Source organism: Labeo rohita, chromosome 10 (genome assembly GCF_022985175.1).
Source record: "Labeo rohita strain BAU-BD-2019 chromosome 10, IGBB_LRoh.1.0, whole genome shotgun sequence".
NCBI lineage: Eukaryota > Metazoa > Chordata > Actinopteri > Cypriniformes > Cyprinidae > Labeo > Labeo rohita.
Window position 1 is genome coordinate 12,185,196 of NC_066878.1, and position 18,939 is coordinate 12,204,134.

An 18,939-nucleotide genomic window follows, 5' to 3' on the forward strand; every position below is an offset into this window, starting at 1 on the left:
GTTACCTGCTTAGCAACACCCTAGTAATAAACCTGCACACACAATCAGCACCCTAGCAATGACCTAGAACACCTTAGCAACAAGTAATGACCTGCCTAGCAACACTGTAGTAATAAGCCACCACACACTACTGCTTATCAGCACCCTATCAACCACTTAGAACGCCTTAGCAACAAACAATTACCTGCTTAGCCACACCCTAGTAATAAGCCTGCACACACAATATAGGACCCTGGCTACTGCCTATCAGCACCCTAGTTACCACCTAGAACACCTTATCCACAAGCAATGACCTGCTTAGCAACACCCTACTAATGAACCACCACCACTATCAGCACCCTATCAACCACCTAGAACACCTTAGCAACAAGCAATGACCTGCCTAGCAACACACTACTGCCTATAAGCACCCTAGCAACCACCTAGAACACCTTGGCAACAAACAATGAGCTGCCTAGCAACACACTACTGCCTATCAGCACCCTAGTAAACACCTTGGCAACAAGCAATGACCTGCTTAGCAACACCCTAGTAATAAGCCTGCACACACAATCAGCACCCTAGAAATGACCTAGAACACCTTAGCAACAAGTAATGACCTGCCTAGCAACACTGTAGTAATAAGCCACCGCACACTACTGCTTATCAGCACCCTATCAACCACTTAGAACACCTTAGCAACAAACAATTACCTGCTTAGCAACCCCTCATAATAAGACTCCACACACAACTGCCTGTCAGCACCCTAGCAACCACCTCATTTGGTTTCTTAGCCTTGGCAACAAGCAATGACCTGCTTAGCAACACCCTAGCAACAAACCACCACACACAACTGCCTATCAATACCCTAGCAACCACCTAAAACACATTGGCAACAAGCAATTACCTGCCTAGAAACACCCTAGTAATAAGCCTCCACACACAACTGCCTATCAGCACCGTAGCAACATCTGGAATGCCTTAGCAACAAGCAATGACCTGTTTAGCAACACCCTAGTAATAAGCCTCCACACAACTGCCTATCAGCACCCTAGCAACAAGCAATGGCCCAGAACACACTAACAATGACCTGTCCAGCCACAGAACAGCCTATCAATACCCTAGTACCTTAGAAACAAGGAATGAACTGCCTAGCAACATGCCACCACACGTTAGCGCACTAACAACCACCTAGAACACTTTAGTAATAAGCACTGAACTGTTTAGCAACACCCTAGTAACTAGCCACAACACAGAACTGCCTGTCAGCAACCCTAGCAATGACCTAGAACACCTTGGCAACAAGCAATAATCTGCCTAGCAATAAGCTACCATGCAGAACTGCCTTTCAGCACCCTAACAACCACCAAGAACACATTAACAACAAGCAATAACCCAGAACATCTGGACAATGGACAATGACCTTTCTAGCAATACCCTGGCAACAAACCACCACACAGAACAGCCTATCGGCACCCTAGCAACCACCTAGAACACCTTAGCAACATGCCACCACATATAACTGCCTGTTAGCACCCTATCACCTAGAACACCTTAGCAATGACTTGCCTAGCAACACCCTAGCAACCACTTAGAACACCTTAGTAATAATCAATGACCAGCCTAGCAACAAGCCACAACACAATACTGCTTATCAGCACCCTAGCAAACACTTAGAACATCTTAGCAACAAGCAATGACCTGCTTAGCAACACCCTAACAACAAACCACCACACATTGGTTGCTATGGTGCTCATAGTCAGTTGACCTAGCAACCCCGCAGAACACCTTAGCAACAAGCAATGATCTGCCTAGCAACACCCTAGCAACAAGCTACCATACAGAACTGCTTTTCAGCACCCTAACAACCACCAAGAACACATTAACAACAAGCAATGGCTGCCTAGCAACACCCTGGCAGCAAGCCACCACACAGAACAGCATAGCAGCACCCCAGCAACCACCTAGAACACATTAGCAATAGCCATCAAGAAGACTATAACAAGCTGCCACTTACACCTGCCTAGCAACACCTTGACAACCACTCATATCAGTCAAAGTTTTCTACACAAACTGTGCTTTGCTTTTAAACTTTAAACATGTAGTTCTTGCAGACTCACAGCATAGGTTTGTCGGAGCTGCAGAATGTTCTGGACTGTACAGACATGGTTGCTGCATGGAGACGGATACAGACTCTAAAAGATGAAGACAGCAGCAGACACCTGAGGGGAAGTGAGACAGCAGCCCTCAGGGCAGGAAACCGGCATCATTGTGAAATCACCACAGGGGACGTGTCTCCACTCCTACACACACACACTCACACCGAGGTCAACAACACCACAAAAACCAGCTCTGCCATTTCAAAACGACCTCATGGTTTGGGTCTGTTGTGACTCTGCAGATTAAGACCAGACAGAACAGCCACACAATATATTTAGCTGAGAAACATAATTGTTGTAATGGTTTTCATCTGCTTCTTTCGTTTGCTTGAATAAGCACAGTTCTAATGGTGTAGCCATAAGACATATTTTACTATCCAGAAAAATCACAAGGCACAAATGTAACATATCCCATACATAGAATAAATTAGAATAAAATAGAACAGAACAGAATGGAACAGAATAAGAATACACTAGAATAAATTAGTATTAGTATAGAATAGAATAGAATAGAATAGAACAAATTACAATAGATTAGAATAGAACAGAATGGAATAGAATAAATTAGAATAGAATAGAATAGAATAGAATAGTATAAATTACAATAGAACAGAATAGAATAGAATAGAATAAATTACAATAGATTAGAACAGAATGGAATAGAATAAATTAGAAATGAAAAGAACAGAATAGAACAGAATAAATTAGAACAGAATAGAACAGGATGGAATAAAATAAATTAGAATAGAAGAGAACAGAATGAAATAGAATAAATTAGAATATAATAAATTACAATAGATTAGAATAGAACCGAATGGAATATAATAAATTAGAATAGAATAGAATAGAATAAATTACAATAGAAAAGAACAGAATGGAATAGAATAAATTAGAATAGAATAGAACAGAATAGACTAGAATGGAACTGAATAGAATAGAATAGAATAGAATAGAATAGAATAGAATAGAATAAATTACAATAGAATAGAACAGAATGGAATAGAATAAACTACAATAGAATAGAACAGAATAGACTAGAACGGAACTGAATAGAATAGAATAGATTACAATAGAATAGAATAGAATAGAATAGAAAGGAATAGAATAAATTAGAACAGAATAGAATAGAATAGTATAAATTACAATAGAACAGAATGGAATAGAATAGAATAGAATAGAATAGAATAGAATAAATTACAATAGATTAGAATAGAACAGAATGGAATAGAATAAATTAGAAATGAATAGAACAGAATGGAATAGAATAAAATAGAATAGAATAGAATAAATTACAATAGAATAGAACATAATAGAATAGAATAAATTAGAATAGAACAGAACAGAATGAAATAGAATAAATTAGAATATAATAAATTACAATAGATTAGAATAGAACAGAATGGAATAGAATAAATTAGAATAGAATAAAATAGAATAGAATAAATTACAATAGAATAGAACAGAATGGAATAGAACATAACAAAATGGAATAGAATAAATTACAATAGAATAAATTAGAACAGAATTGAATAGAATAAATTAGAATAGAACAGAACAGAATGGAATATGATAAATTAGAATAGAATAGAATAGAACAAAACAGAATAGACACAAAGGCACAAATGTAACATCTGTAATACACAAATAACAAAAACTAAAAAATGTTAAATGTTATTTTAGTACTAATTTTATACTACAATAGCATATATACTTTAAATGAGCTTATATAATATATAATACAAAGTTTTAATTCTAGTTTAAGGTTTATTTCAATTAACAAAACCATTAAGTTTAACTATTAAATAATATAATATAATATAATATAATAAATGGTGTTCACTGAACAAAGGAAGCCAATTGCACCCCAAAAATCACTAATCTTACAAACACTCTATACTGCATGATAGTGTAAAGCCAATAAACGCTATAGTTTTGAATAATACATTTAAGAATACAGGACTGTTTACATAAAGAACAACTGACCCACAGGAATTACACCTGTATCACATAACCAGAAGTTCATCTTCATCTATTAACAGTAGTACTACTGCAAACAGGACAAAACATATCTTCGTGAACAAGACTCACTTCAGCAAAAAATAAAGGCTTTACTTTTGTGCTTTAAATGCCTCCTTCACCTTCAAAACAGATTTTTTTCCTCAAGTGTTCTGTGGTAAATCAACAACATGCCACAGGTGCCGTCAATATAGTTTAACTTGTTTTGAACCCAGACGATTCCTTTAATAATACTATTATCAGAGTGAGAATCAACTACTTTTTAATTAGGCAAGTTGAGTGAACTCAATTACTTAAAATAATTGTTCTGAGGCTGAGTAATCATAATGCTCCTTGAAATCGACAAGGTAGAATTAAACTAAACTAAATAACATCAAGATTTCTGGAATTAAAGGACATCTTGTCCATCTAACTATCAATACCAGATAAGATGTCTTCCTACAGGACTCTTAAGTTTCAATGTGTTCATCCCTATACTTAGAACATGCTGTTAAATATGGAGGCAGAGTTGAATGTGTTTTGTGTCAGGTGTGAGAGAAGTGAATGATGCAGTGTCTAAGGTATGAGAGTTTCACCTTTCCCATCAATCATTGACCGGACATGTGACCTTCTCCACTGGTACTTTGGAGTGATGGGAATGCCATTCATGGCAAGAAACCTTTTAAATGGGTTTAAGACACCCACAATCTTTCAGAGGATTGGAACTCAGGAGGCAGGAGCCACAGACAGCAGATAGATACTCTGAGACTTTCTGTGGAAATCTGTGGAATTGGATCATTAGCAGGTGTTAAATTGGATTTGGAGAGATAAAAGATTATAAAAGATAAGTAAAAAAATAACATTTAGGAAAAAAAATACAATGTATATACACTACTATTAAAACAACTTTTAAAAAAGAAAAATTAATACTTTACGTAAAAAGAAATTAATACAGTACTTCAGTTGTGGACACACAAAAAAAAAAAAAACATTTATAATGTTACAAAATATTTACTGTTCTTTTGAACTTTCTATTCATTAATGAACTGTTTTCAACAGTGATGATAATAATAAGAAATTTTAGAATGATATAATGTAAAACATCAACATACAATTGCAAGTTTGTCTAATAATTCAATTTTTTTTCTCAAAATTGCGAGTTTACGTCTCATAATTCAGAATTTTTCTTAGAATTGCAAGTTTTGTCTCATAATTCAGATTTTTTATTTTTTCTCAGAATTGCAATTTACGTCTCATTATTCTGAATTTTTCTCAGAATTGCAAGTTTGTCTCATAATTCCTTTTTTTTCTCAGAATTGTGAGTTTGCATCTCATCATTCAGAATTTTTCTCAGAATTGTGAGTGTAGTTGTGTTTTACATCTCACAATTCAGTTTTTCTCCCTCAAAACTGCAAATGTACATTTCATATTTCAGAATTTTTCTCAGAATTCCAAGTTTTGTCTCATAATTCAGATTTTTTCTTTTTTCTCAGAATTGCAAGTTTACATCTCAAAATTCAGATTTTTTTTTCTCAGAATTGCAAGTTTTCATCTCATCATTCAGAATTTTTCTCAGAATTCCTAGTTTACGTCTGATAATTCTACATTTTTTCTCAGAATTGCAAGGTTTACATCTCATAACTCAATTTTTTTCTCAAAATTGCGAGTCTGTCTCATAATTCAGCTTTTTTCCCTCAGAATTGAGAGTTTTACATCTCATAATAAATTTTTTTTTTTTCCTCAAATTTGTGAATTTCCATCTCATAATTTAGAATTTTTTAGAATTGCACATTTTATGTCTCATAATTTAGATTTTTTTTCTCAGAATTGAGTTTACATCTGATAGTTCTGAATTTATTCTCAGAATTGTGAGTTTATGTCCTCATAATTCAGAATTTTTTCTCAGAAATGCGAGTTTACATCTCACAGTTAAGAATATTTTCTCAGTATTGCAGGTTAACCTTTCATAATTCAGAATTTTTATCAGAATTGAGAGTTTTATGTCTCATAATTCAGATTTTTTGTCTTGTTTCTCAGAATTGCAAGGTTTACATCTCATAACTCAATTTTTTTTTCTCAGAATTGCAAGTTTATTGTCTCATAATTCAGATTTTTTTTTCTTTTTTCCCCAGAATTGCAAGTTTACGTCTCATAATTCTGAATTTTTTTCAGAATTGAAAGCTTACATCTCAAAATTTATTTAATGATGATTTAGATTTTTTTCTCAGAATTGTGAGTTTGTCTCATAATTCAGATTTTTTTTTCTCTCAGTATTGCAAGTTTACGTCTCATAATGCTTTTTTTTTCTTTCAGAATAGAGATTGCATGTCATAATTGCAAGTTTACGTCTTATAATTCAGTTTTTTGTGTGTTAATTGTGTGGTCTATGCTATTTACTGACTAAATATGAATATAATTTTATATACATAGGGTTTTATTTTTTCTTAATCGTGAATCTATAGCTTTCTGTAACCGACTTCTTATTTTAGCAAGGCAACTTACAGAAGTTGCCTTGGATAAATAGCATGTTCAATGCATTTCTTTCTTTGACTAACGTCTCATTTATCCAAGGCAACTTACAGTATAACTACAGTCAGTGCTCACCTTGGAGAAATCTGTTGGAAAGTGGCTCATTCAAGGGCACAATGGCGATAGAGATCTCTCAATATCGCTCCAATTCACAAGTTGACCCCACCGAAGTCACCTCCCCTTAACCACAAAAGACTTTCACCACCCTTTTCAGTAACCGAAGCTATCAATCATCCCACACCATTCTTCGAGGCAGCCTTTTGAACACAGATCTTTTTTTTTTAACTTGACTGAAATTAAATACGATGTCACGAGCAGCATAAAGCATCTGTCAGTATGGATGTATGCACTGATTTAGTAGTCTAGGCATGTGTCAGACATATCATGTGAGAGCAGCTTTTGATTGAACACATTTATATGCACTGAACGACACTGAATTGAGAATGCAGACAAACATGCATAAAAACCAATGCTCTCGCGTGTACAGGAGTGGTTTGCGGCACTCACTGTTCTTTTTCTCTCTGGCCTGCATGTGTTTTGCCACAGCAGCAGGATGGAGACTGTAGTGTGTCTCCTGTGAAATGTCTGCCTGCCTGCCTTTGCAGTCTATGTTAATGCGGCCGTGCATCTGCCAGAATTTCTCCCTCACCTGGGCCTGAGCTTGAAGCAACAACCAGCGCCATACAAATAAACAAAGGAGATGGACAGCTTCTTGTTAGCAGTAAGATGCTGCTCAGACATACACAGCCATACATGCACAGACACATGGGGAGTATACATTCAGAGAGATGATGTCATACATATTCATCCGCCACTAAAAAAAGAACCGTCACTGAGTCCCTGTGTCAGGCTGCACAGTAGAGATCTTTTCCCTCATACACAAATATACTTTAAAGGGAAAGTTTGCACAAAAATGACAATCCTGTCATCATTTACTCACCTGCATGTCGTTGCAAACCTGTAGGACTTTCTTTCTTCTGTGGAAAGGTGTGTTTTTAAAGAATATCAAATTCAGTATAATTGAAGTGAATGAGGACTGGGGCTATCAAGTTCCAAAAGGCAAAAAAAAAAAAAAAAAAAAACGCATGCAACTATTTCTTGTCTTCTGAAGTCACATTTCTTTGTGTGACATATACTATGGAAGCTTATTTCTGCCACAGAATAAAAATAAAAAAGGTAATTTCCACATTTTATCTGAGTCGTTTTTCTTAGAATTTCGAGTTTACCTCTGATTATTCAGATTTTTTTTTCCAGAGTCTCATAATTCACTTTTTTTCACGTCATAATTCAGATATTTTTCATCCGAATTGTGAGTTTACGTCTCATAATTCACATTTTTTCATGTCTCATAATTCAGATTTTTCTCCTCAGAAATGCTAGTTTATGTTTCATTATTCACTTTTTTCGTGTCTCAAAATTCGTATTTCTTTCATATCTCATAGTTTCGATTTTTTCCTCAGAATTGTGAGCTGACATCTCATAATTCAGTTTTTTTCCCTCAGAAATGTGAGTTTGTCTTATTTACTTTTTTTCACGTCTCATAATTAAATGTTTTTCTTCAGAATTGCAAGCTTACATCTCATAATTCAGATTTTTTCACTCAGAATTGAGAGTTTGTCTCATAATTCTGAATTCTTACAATTGCGAGTTTACATCTCATAATTCAGAATTTTCCTCAAAATTGCGAGTTTGCGTCTCATAATTGATTTTTTCCATGTCTCATAATTCAGTTTTTTGTTCCTCAGAAATGCGAGTTTGTCTCATTATTCACTTTTTTCTTGTCTCATAATTCAGAATTTTCTCTCAGAATTGCGAGCTGACATCCCATAATTCAGATTTTGTCTTATTCACTTTTTTCACGTCTCATAATAAAAAAAAATCTTCAGAATCGCAAGCTTACTGTAACGTGGTCATGAATGAATCCGGAGACGTAGGATCCATATGCAACCGTTTATTAGACAAAGAGGAGTTAAACAGGCAGAGTTCGACAACAGCAGACTGGTATAGCGCAGGCAAATCCAACGGGGTAACAATAGTCCAGGCGGAAGGTCGGGGCAGGCGGCAATCAAAGGGGATAATCCAAATAACAGGCGAGATACAGTACAAGGCAGGCAGCACAGGTTCACATAAACAATAAACAGTCCAGTCGGTAACGAGAAGGCAGTCCGTGAAAATAACGCTCAGGATTGCTAGCATGGCCAAACAAAACTTCGCGAGGAAGCCGCCGAAGCAGCGTCCTAAAATGGCCGACAGAGCGGAAGTGACCCGGGCGACCCGGAACCGGAAGGCAGGGTCCCAGGTACGGGGTGATGGGAAATGTAGTGTGTTAAAAGTCCGGGGATGGTTCCCGCTGACGGCGGTCGGAGGGAGCCACAGAGACCGAGTTTGTGACACTTACATCTCATAATTCAGATTTTTTTCACTCAGAATTGCGAGTTTGTCTCATAACTTTTTCTCATGTCTCATAATTCAGAATTTTTTCTCAGAATTGTGAGTTTACGTTTCATAATTCAGATTTTTCACGTCTCATAATTCAAATCTTTCTCCTCAGAATTGTGAGTTTGTATCTCATAATTCATAATTTTTTGAATGTCTCATAATTCATTCTTTTTTCTCAGAAATGCAAGTTTATGTCTCATAATTCACTTTTTTTCACATTCACATTCCTCCGAATTGCTAGTTTACATCTTATAATTGATATTTTTTTCACGTCTCATAATACAATTTTTTTCCTCAGAAATGCAAGTTTGTCTCATAATTCACATTTTTTTTACATCTCATAATTAAGATTGTTTTCTTAGACTTACGAATTTACATCTCATAATTCAATTTTTTTCTCCTCAGAATTGTGTTTGTATCTCATAATTCATTTTTTTTTGAATGTCTCATAATTCACATTTTTCTCATCAGAAATGCGAGTTTATGTCTCATAATTAACTTTTTTTCATATCTCATAATTCAGATATTTTTCCTCCGAATTGCGAGTTTACATCTCATAATTCACATTTTTCTCATAAGAAATGCAAGTTTATGTCTCATTATTCACTTTTTTTCATGTCTCATAAATCAGATTTTTTCATATCTCATAGTTTAGATTTTTTCCTCAGAATTGCGAGTTGATGCCTCATAATTCAGACTTTTTCTAAGAATTGCGAGTTTACGTCTCATAATTCAGTTTTGTTCAATTTGTTTTCCTCCGAATTGCTAGTTTACATCTTATAATTGATATTTTTTTCACGTCTCATAATTATGAATTTTTTCCTCAGAAATGCAAGTTTGTCTCATAATTCACATTTTTTTCACGTCTCATAATTAAGATTTTTTTTCTTATAATTACGAATTTACGTCTCATAATTCAGATTTTTTTCACATAGTTCTGATTTTTTTCTTTAAAATTGCAAGTTTACGTCTCATAATTCAGATTTTTTTTGTTCTTCAGAATTATGAGTTTACATCTCAGTTCAATTTTGGTCTGCTTTTTCTTAGAACTCTAAGTTTGTATCTGACAGTTCAGACTTTCTGTTCTGAATTCTGCATGTGTATGCAGTCAGGTCATGTGTCAAAAAATTCAGAGGAAAAAAACAATTGCGAGATGAGAATATATATATATATATATATATATTATAAAATAAAATATAAACATTAGAGATTTTTTTAAATGTTGCCCTTATTTATTACAGATCACAATGTAATAAATAATTTTAAGTTGGAGCACAATAATTACTAAAACTGAAACTTAACTGAAAATTAAATTAAAATGAAAACTGAAAATATACAAACAAAATTAATTCGTAATATTAATAAACATTATAATAAACAGCTTTAAAATAATACCGGTTCTGTAGAAGAAGAAACAATCAAATAGGTTTCAAAAATAATTGGGTTTGGAAAAACAATATATTTTTTCACTCTGTAAATATATTCCCTAGAGTCATTTGTGGTTGCAGAGAGTTCATTTACATAACCCTCTCTTTATCCTCTCATCTGACTGACGCCATTTTGGCAGAGTTACAGTCATTACCCTCTAAAGGACGTAAGAGATGTAACTATTAATATTAAAACAGTTCAACTCCATTGAGCGTATGTCTGCCTCGTTCACCTTGGGCCTGTCTAGAGAGCCGGCGTCTTATTTTACATTTTTATGTATGGCGTGTCAGACTTGAGCAGATGGTATCTGTATGAATACGGGCGGCTTGTCACCCTTTCTTATCACCTCACACCTTAACCTGACGAATATCACTTCCTGAAACAAGACCCCCTGCAGGAAGTATTGGCAGAGGCCGAGGTGTGTCAGCCCGCTCTCGGTAGGACACTCCCAACCCAGACGTGACCTTCAGCGCAAAACTCTCTCAACTGTCTTGTGCTGCCATTTTCAAGATGCGAGATGGAGGCTCTCCCAGTCTGGCCGGTTTAGCATGCAGGGGTTTATTCAATCAAATTACCACTGAGGTGCTTTAATGCTTGTTAACCTTCCCTACCACCGGTGTTCAATCGAAAGCAATTTCAACATCCATTCTAACCGTTTTATTCACATTGATAATACGCCAATAACAGCAGTTGATTCAACATCGATCTAACTAGTTTTTCGCCTAAGGGTAACAAGCAAAGTCACTTTGTTCTTTGGTAAACAGCTGCTGATGGAGGGGAGGCGCTGGTAAAACCGCGTTACATAAAACTGAAACCAGCTCGTCATGTCCTGTATTTGCGGTCTTTCGTGTCTATTCATCCTTTACTTTTTTATGATTCGGTTCTCTGTCATTGCACTGCAATACACGCAAGCATGCCAGAAAACCTCGACACACGTTTGGGAAGTCATTGCCCTCCCAGGGGAAAAATGTGAAATGCCTCATTTTGGCCGTCCTTCCCAGCACACATTATCCTTTGACTTGTTTTCTCGCTTTTCCTCTAAAGCCACTTCTGTTTTTTTACTCTACCATCTACCAAATTGGCAGATTACAATGCTGCTTGTACAGTTGTGAAGGAAGTGTATACTGTGGACAGTATGCAGATTTTAGGTGTTCATATAATTGCCATAATGTGTAGTGCTCAAGAGAAAACAGCACAGAATACTGTATCCCACAAATGCAATGTTTTCAGTTATAAAGTACATTAGTGCCCACCCACTATAGGAGAAGTCCAAACAAAAATTTACAGATAATGTACTCACCCCTTATTGTCCAAGATATTCGTGTCTTTCTTTCTTCAGTCGATAAGAAATTATGTTATGAAAAAAATTCGACGTAGGACGATTTTGACGTTGAAGAAGAAAACGAGACAGGAGTTTTTCGTCATACCCTAACTGTCTTGAACAGGATTACACAGACTACACATTCGCATCGCAGAGACGAGACAAGACAAGCATTTGAGGTTGTAAAGTATAAATTATCAATTTATTTTCAAAAATGACCAATCGTTTTGCTAGATAAGACCATTCTTCCTGGGCTGGGAGCTATTTGAAGTTGCATTTAAACTGCATTCTGGAAGTTCAAACTTGGGGGCACCACTGAAATCCACTATGTGGAGAGAAATTCTGGCTTGTTTTCCTCAAAAAACATAATTTCTTTATGACTGAAGAAAGAAAGACACAAACATCTTGGATGATAAGGGGGTGAGTACATTATCTGTAAATTTACTCCTCCTCAGTTTCGGAAATATTTTTCCATTCATTTTTCCCATAGGGATTTTTAAAAAGTCTTCATAAAAGCATTATATTAGAATCATAAGTAATATAGGGCCTTTTTACACCTGGTTACTTCTAGGGTTGCAAAGGGGTGGAAAATTTTGGTAAATTTGTGGAAACTTCCCAAAAATCCCAGGAAGATTCCAAAAAATCCAAATATATATATATTGCTATGAGTAAAATATCTCTGAAGCATATTCCCATTCTTATTTGCATTTTTTTAGCACATTTTTTCTAGGAGCTTGAAATTGCCCACTTATAACTTTCTGTTCCATAGGATTGTAAATATGAGTAACACAAAGGCCTTAATGTATGTTGAAGAGGAGAGTTTAAGTAGCTAAAGACTCTCCAGGGATCACATCTGGAGAATTGGGGTCAGAACGTCTAAAAAGATATCAAACAGCCTTAACATCACCACACCTCCTCACCCATCCAAAAACAAACTCCAGCATATTTAGTTGTCAGACACGGTTGGAACTTCAAACGGGACTGGCTTCTATGGTCAGATGAAACTAAAAAAAAAAGAGCTTTTTGGCAGCAAACCCACCAGATGGGTTTGGTGCAAACAGAGATGAAAAATACCCCATGCCCACAGTTAAATATACTGCTGGATTTTTAATGATGTGGGCCTCTTTTTCCTGGACAGCTTGTTCAGATACACGGCATCATGGATTCTATCAAATACCAACAGATACAAAATCTAAACCTGACTGTTAGAAATCTTCCATCAGGACAATGATCAAAATCAACACAAAAATGTGTCACTGGGCACAAAATGTAGCTTTTGCTATGGCCGTCCCAGTTTCCGAACCTGAGGTGAACTGAAGAGGAGAAGCACCAGCATGGAGCTGGGAATCTAGAGAGATTCTGCATAAAGCAATTCTGATCTCTTGTCAGGTGTTCTCCAAACTCATCAGGTCTTATAGGAGAAAAATTACGTCGCAATAATTGGGTGCCAATAATTGTGGCCAGTGTGAACTAGAGAAAAACATTTATTTCATAATGAGATTTTCTCCCCACTTTCCATTGTTTTACGTCAATAAAAATTAGAATTTTGTGATTTTTTTTTTTTTTTTTTTTTTTTTTTTAACGAAAGATCAAAAGGATAAACAATGCAGATTTATTTTCACAGCCGCCTTTGCTCATATTTATCAAGGGTGCCAATATAAATGCAGGGCAATGTTCGTAGATAATTTAGTACTTGTCAAAACATGCAGTATACAACACACACATCTATATCTGCACTGACAATATCTCACAAGGCAATGTACTCAATTTAAAGTACTAGTCCTAAACTTTTTCACTAATTATAATCGTTTTGTCAATAGCTAAGGCAATTCAACATGAAATTCAAAATAACAATGAAGCAAAAATAAATGTATATATAAACATTTATATATTTCTAAATTGAAGTTAGGAGATGTTTGAAAAGTTAATAACAGCAAAATGTCTGGCACTTCCACATTGTAGTTCTCAAATGTATACTGAGCAGTATTCAATTAGTAAACTAGTATTCCATTCCAAACCCAGCCATGGAGTGATGAGAGGGCAGCTAGAATTACACAAGCACACAGTTTGATCGATCCTCCCTCTTGATTTTCCATTTCTTATTCGTGCTGTCAACAAGATGAAGAACTTCCATCCCCTCATCTCTATATTTAAACTATTCTCTAGCTCTTCCTAATTCATCATGCGCTTGCTGCTTCCTCACTGGGAACTAATGACTTTGTGTAAAGAGCATGTTAGTTCATTTCAGACCACCATGTATGTTAGTTAGGCCTGGTGTAAATTATTTTTTATAGTTGCTACAGTAGCACATGGAATTAACCCAGAAGATATGTAACACATTTCTTTCACACTTTGCTGAATTTCATCTATTAGTTGTGCCAGTTATTTCAATAAATCATTGTTTATACAAACACTCCATCATTTAGACAAAAACATTGATTTGTAAATTACAAACACACACATACGTGTGTGTGTACATATATAAATACAAATGTAGTATATACACACATATATATAAAAATAAAAGGAAATTCAAACATTTTAACAGTCTAGGGGTCACTGAAAATGTGAATACTATTTTCAGGTTACCAACATCATATTCTGCACGAATCAAGTCATTTGGAAGTGGAAAGACCCTTTTCCCTCTTGCATGTAATTACATTGCTTGTAGCACTAAATGACGGCTCTTTGAATCCTCAGTGCAATGCGTGGTGGGCTGGGACTGCAATTTTAGAAGAAATAAGCGACTAATTTGACATAACATAGCTCTTTTGCACAAACCATTAGGGAATGTCTCCTTTTTTGCAGGTCAGTGCAGCCTCGTGGTAAGTTACTGCCATCTATGGTCTGAAAGGCTCTTTTCAATCAAACATTTTCTTTTATTCAATAGTACACAGGCTGATCACATCTTGTAAATTATTTAGAGAATGGCTGGTGAAGGTATGAGATTCATACTTTAAAAAAACGCAATATAGATGCACGTTTTAAATCTAAAAAGAGAAACCATAATTTTGCACCACGTCTATAAAGTAGGTTCTAAAAGATACCATAATGTTGCATCACATCTAAAAAGCAGATTCTAAAGAGAAACCATAATGTTGCATCACATTTATACAGAAGATTCTAAAGAGAAACCAGGTTACACCACATCTACATAATAGATTCTATAGAGAAACTATGACGTTGCATCACATTTTTATAGTAGATTCTACAGAGAAACTATAATGTTGCACCACATCTAGAAAGTGACCCTGGACCACAAAACCAATCATAAAGGTCAATTTTTTGAAACTGAGATGTATGCATTATCTGAAAGCTGAATAAATAAGCTTTCCATGGTTTGTTATGATAGGACAATATTTGGCTGAGATACAGATTTGAAAATCTGGAATCTGGGGGTGCATAAAAAAAATCTAAATATTGAGAAAATCGCCTTTAAAGTTGTCCAAATGTAGTTCTTAGCAATGCATGTTAATAATTAACAATTAGGTTTTGATATATTTACAGTAGGAAATTTACAAAATATCTTCATGCAAAACGATCTGTACTTAATATCCTTATAATTTTTGGCATAAAAGAAAAAACAATAATTTTGACCCATACAATGTATTTTTGGCTATTGCTACAAATATACGTGTGCTGCTTACAACTGGTTTTGTGCTCCAGGATCACATATATACAGAACTTTCTAAAGGGAAACCATAATGTTACACTACATCTACACAGCAGATTCCATAGAGAAACTATAATGTTGCACCACATCTATAAAGTAGATTCTAATGAGAAAACATGACGTTGCGTCACATTTTTATAGTAGATTCTACAGAGAAACTATAATGTTGCACCACATCTATAAAGTAGATTCTAATGAGAAAACATGACGTTGCGTCACATTTTTATAGTAGATTCTACAGAGAAACTATAATGTTGCACCACATCTACAAAGTAGATTCTAAAATAAATCATAATGCTGCATCACATCTATAAAGCAGATTCTAACGAGAAATCATAACGTTGCATCACATTTTTATAGTAGATTCTATAGAGAAACTATAATGTTGCACCACATCTATAAAGTAGATTCTAAAATAAATTAAAATCCTGCATCACATCTATAAAGCAGATTCTAAGGAGAAATCATAATGTTGCGTCACATTTTTATAGTAGATTCTATAGAGAAACCATAATGTTGCATCACACATGAACAGAAGATTTTAAACAGAAACCATAATATTACACTACATCTACACAGTAGATTCTATGCACCCTATTTTTCAACATGGAAGTAAGCCTATGGAAGACTTCCGGTTCATTGGCCACTATAGGGAAATAACAAGAAGAATAAAAACGTGCAGTAAACTGTAAAACTGTTTGCACTACAGTACAGTGTGTTCATAATTAAGATAATACATTAAAATAACATGGTTATTATAAAGACACACCAATTTGTAATATCAAGCAGCAAAACTAGCTGTTAGCTGATGCGGATGAGACCAGAAACCAGACCCATTAAATTTGCAAATGGCCGTGTCCACTCTTAACCGCTGGTAAAACAACATGCGTAGAGAAACCATAACGTTGCACCACATGTTCTAAATCTAGGTTGGTCTTTTGTAGGTTTTGTCATATTTCCCTCCTTCTCAAGTGTCCGCAACAGTTATCTGAATTAAAATGACTGGCACACAATTGAGATCCGCTCCGTTCTAAATTCTCTGTGTCCACCTGCCTAATTTCAGAGGCAGGGGTATCTATCACACTCCGATAGCATCTACATCCAGCAGGCGTTTATTCTGTCGCTACCACTCTGCAAGCTAATGAATCAGGGGTGGACCAAACTCTACAAAGAGATCCTATCAGGGCCTGCCACACTGAACACAAGAAAAATGTATGCAGTCTTTTATTATGAGACAACCCAGCGGGGTGATGGATGGCCCAAATTTAGCCTCAGCAAACTTCACTGAGCTTCTGTTGATACTGGCTGATTAATGACTGTGTGATCCATTCAACAAAGGGAGGAAGGTGGAGGAAGAGGAGGAGAGATGGGATTGAAGGAAATGTCTCCAATATTAAGTTTTATTGACTGAAGAACGCACCGTTCGACATGAGGTTCAGAATGCAAACGAGTTGGCTGCTTAGTTAAAATAATTCGCTAGTGTGTTGCATGAAGTATGAAGCCTGTCCAGGAAAACAGGAAGCCGGGATGATTCTCCAAATGATGCAGTTGGAGCAGGAACAGAGAATAAAAGATCTCCCGTGGAAGTGGTCATCTGGAAACTTTTAAAAAACGCTTGGCTGCCCACATCAATCCAAAGAGGCCTATAATACCTAGAGAAAGCCATCCATTAGCATTCCCATTCATCTCAATGGCAGTCGTTTGGCTGGCATTAGCAGAATCTTCGTTCATGGGAACTAAGTGAAATAAAATATATGTGATTTATAGGGTTTTGCCAGCATAACAGAGTTATAGCTTCTACCAGCAGAGACCAGCCAAACACAAATCAATCATGTCGTCACGCTAACGTGCACTGACCAACAAATGTCCATTATTTTTCACAGTCTACTAACTATTCAGATCCATATCAAGAGAGATTTTCAAAGGGCACTGAAGTCATGCGAAAGTAATGCTTCGGTAATAGCCTCCCAATGGCCTTTGTAAATATTTATAGATGATGTCCTATTAAGATCATGTATAGAGGTCCCAGACCCAGATCATCTGCAAACAGCTCGTGTTTAACCTCAGTAATTTGGTTTCGCAGGTAAAGCCTAAGAGGCTTGAGTGTAACTAGTCAATAAGAGAATCTGGTTCATGAATCTCTTCATGGACTAATCAATTCTATTTCATTACATCTGATCTAAGCAAAATCTAAGATTATTTTCTCTAAAGTACCCCATCAAATATCAGCTGATGGCGGTTTTCTGAAAGTCACAAGAGCTTATTCCAACTCCACTGAATCTTTTATAGTTTGATTGTTATGCTGATGGTTTCCATCGTGCCAAGCTTGAATTCATCATCTTTCAACATCGCGTTCCCATGTCGCTGATTTATTGCTACGGCTTTATTAATTTCAAGTGCCACCGAACTTCCTGAATGCTGATGGACATTTTTGATTCAATGTATTGATCTGCCCAGAGCTCAAAGACAAAATTGGGCTCTTGGATGCCTTGCACTTTCTTCAGCAGAAATGAATGTCACCAGTCTTCTCATCTGTTGATTATACCTTGTAATATTAAAAAGGACTGGAGATGATGTCTTTTTTTTTTTTCCTGAACACATCGCAATATTAAAAGTTTAAACGATGATCGTTTATAGCCTGCTGCTGTGACATAAATTAAGGATCCTAATGCATGCCAAAGACGTTATTAGAGAAATTAGGACAATATAAATGAGGCTTATATAATAACAAGGGAATCTAAGCAGGGAATTGCTAGCCACTTATAAATATCTAGAGATATACCACACATAGCTATTTATTAGTACCCACAGCCCTGGAGGTATTTGATTAGATTTTGGAGGGTTTTTAGAAAAAATACATTTTATAAAAGTTACATAACAGTAATTATGACTTTAAAGTACATAGAGTACCATTTAAAAGTTTGGGGTCAAAAAATCCAGTAAAAACAGTCATATTGTGAAATATTAGTAATTTAAAATAGCTGGTTTCTATTTTCTAATGCAATTTATTCATGTGGTGTCAAAGCTGAATTTTCAGCAGCTTAATGATTTTGTGAAAACATTATAATGCATTATTGGAAATATAAATATACAGTTGAAGCCAAAAGTTTACATACACCTTGCAGAATCTGCAAAATGTTAATCATTTTACCAAAATAAGACAGATCATACAAAACGCATTTTTTAATTAGTACAGACCGGAAAAAGATATTTCAAAGACATTTACATATAGTCCACAAGAGAAAATAGTAGTTGAATTTATAAAAATGAGTCAGTTCAAAAGTTTGATTCTAAATACTGTGTTGTTACCTAAATGATCCACAGCTGTGGATTTTTTTTTTGTTTGGTGACAGTTGTTCATGAGTTTCTTGTTTGTCCTAAAGTTAAACTGTCTGCTGTTCTTCAGAAAAATCCTT